We start from the raw sequence: 3,680 nt of genomic DNA on the forward strand, positions 1-3,680 counted from the left end.
GTTCTGTTGATCCGTTCACCCACTGATGGACATTTGGAGTCTTTGCCTTATTTCTTCATTTGAACATATTCTTTATTTTGAGTACATCTGTTTTTGAATGACCTCTCATGACCATTGTCTACTAAGGATGAGACCAAAGTGATTTCTACTGAGCTTGGCTAAAATATGCATTTGTAAGATACATGTTACATGCCATACATTTCAAGTAAAATGTCCTGTTCAAAGATACTTCAGGGCCGGCAGCAGTGGCTCACCCCTGTAATCCTGGCAATTTGGGAGGCCAAGGCAGGAAGATTGCTTGAGCCAAGGAGTTCAAGAACAGCCTGGGCAAAAAAACAAACCCTGTTTTTTCTTTTTTTTTAATTTATTTTTTTGAAATGGAGTTTCCCTCTGTTGCCCAGGCTGGAGTGCAGTAGCATGATCATGGCTCACTGCAACTTCTGCCTCCCAAGCTCAAGAGGTTCTCGTGCCGCAGCCTTCTGAGTAGTTTGGACTACAGGTGCCTACCACCACATCTGGGTAATTTTTGTATTTTTAGTAGAGACAGGGTTTCACTATGTTGTCCAGGCTGGTCTCGAACTCCTGACCTTAGGTGATCCACCCTTCTCGGCCTCCCAGAATGCTGGGATTACAAGCGGGAGCCACCACACCCAGCCAAGACCCTAACTCTTAAAAATAAAAATAAAACATTTTTTAAAATGTGTTTTAGTAAGTTCACCAAGTTTGCAGCCACCCCACCCAACCACTGGGTCCATTTCTCCTGCCTCAGCTCCCCGAGTAGCTGGGATTACAGGCACCCACCACCACGCCTAGCTAATTTTCATATTTTTAGTAGAGACAGGGTTTATCGTGTTTTTTGCAGACTCCATCCTAGACACAGCAGACCAGAGTCTCCAGAGCACTAGTCTCAGGAGTCTGTTCTTAAGTTTCCCACAGGAGTCTTATATAGTCAGGCAGGCAATGATCATATTTGCGGACCATTAGAAATAATCTAATGCATACTCTCCAAACTTCAAATTTTTATATTCTCATTTTCTGTTCAGTAAGATCAATTTCCACACATCTGATGTCTCTACAGAGGTTACTTGTCTTGATAAAGCTAACTGCCACAATTTTCAAAGGTGACATTTTTCCTTCATGATTTTTTATTTTCTACTTGAGCATTAAAATACGAAGGAGAAAAATAAGACAAACAGTTGATAAAATAAGATATGTGCTCCAGCACGGTACATGCAAAGAATTCAGAATCTATAGGTATATTAGATAACTATAAATTAGATAACTATTAAATAAAATTAAAATAGTTATATTAATAATAATAACAAATCAAATAATATTAAATAACTATATTAAATATATAATTTAATTTAATATAATTATGTTAAATATATAATTATATTAAATATATAATTAAATAAAATAATAATAAATTAAAATAGTTTTATTAGATAAGCAATACTTTCTCATCTTCAAGATTTAAAAAAATTAACTGTCTTAAGTGATATTTAAAAATGAAGATACACACATCAACCCATTTAAAACCACATTTTCCATAGTTGGACATAACAATCTAATCCAAATCATCCACCAAAGTTTTTATTTAAAGTAAGGCTGTAGACATTTGCTCCTTCAAAAGTGTCTTGCAAAGCCGTTATGACATGGAAAAAAAGTGTAAATGCACCACATTTTTCTCCTCCATTGGGACTAAGATGACTCCTCACAGGAAGTGTGGAGCTGACGCATTTTGGCCCATCACTTTCCGCCATCATATGAGCATACTCTTAAGGTTCTTACTTTCTCATCAGCATAATAGATTTTGCTTCAAGAATGCCAAGTAAAGCTGAACATTTTCATCTAAAGAGATTTTAAAAATTTCCCCAAATATCCATTCAATAATCTTAAATTTGAGTTTTGGCAAGACAGTTAAATGCATACAAAATAAAAAGATTACACTTCTCACTCTCTCTCACACACGCACAGATTAAAACCTCAAAGTTTTCACTATTTTTCCTTCTTATACAGCTCAATGTTTAACATGCAGCTTACCTATAATCTAAAAATAATTTTAAACATGATTATCATAAAAATATTTTAAAACAGAGATGAAATGTATAAAGGCACACAGATTGTCCATGGTTATGTGACATTTCTTAAGAAACAACTGTTCTGCTCTTGCAAACAAACTTTTTCATTATGTACTTAAAGTTAGTGCTGACATAAACTTATTACTATACTGAGTGTTTGCACTGTGTTTAAGATACAATTTTTACGTCTACACACCCCTACCACTCTTACTTGAGAGTAGGAGTCAACAGAATTTTGCAGGCTAAAACCATTCAATAATATTTTCATCAGTACTGGAATAATATCAAGTAACATTACAAAACATCAGAAACCAAAAATATTTCTTTGATGGAGCCTCAGATTTTAACTTAGTCTTCATTACCTAAAACTACTCCTCATTTAACCTATGTGGGGAAAACAAAATTCTGGAGATGAGAAATTCCTCCCTGAATACTTCATGCAAGATGATTCCTTCACACTTATCCTCTGATAGTTCGTTGTTTCATCCATTTGATATAGCAGTCACCAAGAATCACCTTGCCTTTGGTGAGCTGGCATAACGATCACTTACGCTTTTTGCTAGTTATTTGATAAATACTTTGTAAATTTTTCCACAGTATATATGCACTATTTTTTTGTAGTTCCAGTTCTAAAGGTTTTAATAAGGAATGGATGTTGTCATCTTCAAAAGAACAATTTCTCAGTGCTTCATAAACAGCTCTAAATGATGGTTGCTTATCATCATGGTAAACACCTTTGTTCTCGTGAAGAATAAATATTCCTTCTTCTGTTTCTTGGCAATTGCTTCCGTATAGGCAATAATCTGGACGATAATTCCATTGACACGTAAAAACAAAATCCTTTCTGGATTATGGAAAACATGACGTTCAACAGATCTCGATTGCCCACGTGGTGCTGAGTTTGTATTTTTTAAGCCATGGCATAGGTACATCTCCCCATTGTAATCACGCAGTTGTCATATCATTTTTGAAATAATTCCTTCTCACTCGAGTCATACTCGTCAACGTAACTCCAGTTTCCTCCAGTTTTTGCACAGTATGGATGCCTAGCAAAGCCACTACACCTCCTATTTGAGGTTCCTCATGTTCTGGTGCCATTGCAGCTATGTGTGTGGAATTAAATTTCTTTAGTAAAGACCAAATATCAATGAGTCTTAAAAAAAAAAAAAAAGGCTTTCCGTGTCAGCACACAATAGTGAGTCAGCTTCTTTCAGGACAATGGCAAGAACGGTCTCTGCGAAGCACGTGGTTTAGAGTGTTCCACTCTGCTGCGTTCTCACTCGGAAAGGTTACGGGGTATAATGTACAATTAAATGGTTGCATGAATGACCAGCTGTCAAGTCTGCCTTTAAAGCTATGATGTAGCTGATCTGCAGCAGAAATGTGGAATTGAAGAGGTTTGATGCTGACAGCGACAGCTGACTTCAGCACGGTCCTGTTTCTTCCAGTCTCACCGCAGGCGACTACGCTGCATGCATCTTCTCAACAGGCTGGATTTTCAGTTCCCGGGCGGGGCCCGCGCTTCCTGCACGTCTCGCCCCGTGTCCTCCACCGCGACCTAGGAAGTCACTGCAGCCTGCAGCTTCCCGCCACCCC

General features: G+C 37.4%; 1 pseudogene; it reads right to left on the reverse strand.

The window, feature by feature from the left end:
* Positions 1–2,596: 2,596 nt before the first annotated feature.
* On the reverse strand, positions 2,597–3,672 carry LOC116546531 (annotated as a pseudogene).
* Between the last annotated feature and the right edge of the window lie 8 nt (positions 3,673–3,680).

The sequence above is a fragment of the Sapajus apella genome, unplaced genomic scaffold (genome assembly GCF_009761245.1).
Source record: "Sapajus apella isolate SASKATOON/1434 unplaced genomic scaffold, GSC_monkey_1.0 scaffold1022, whole genome shotgun sequence".
NCBI lineage: Eukaryota > Metazoa > Chordata > Mammalia > Primates > Cebidae > Sapajus > Sapajus apella.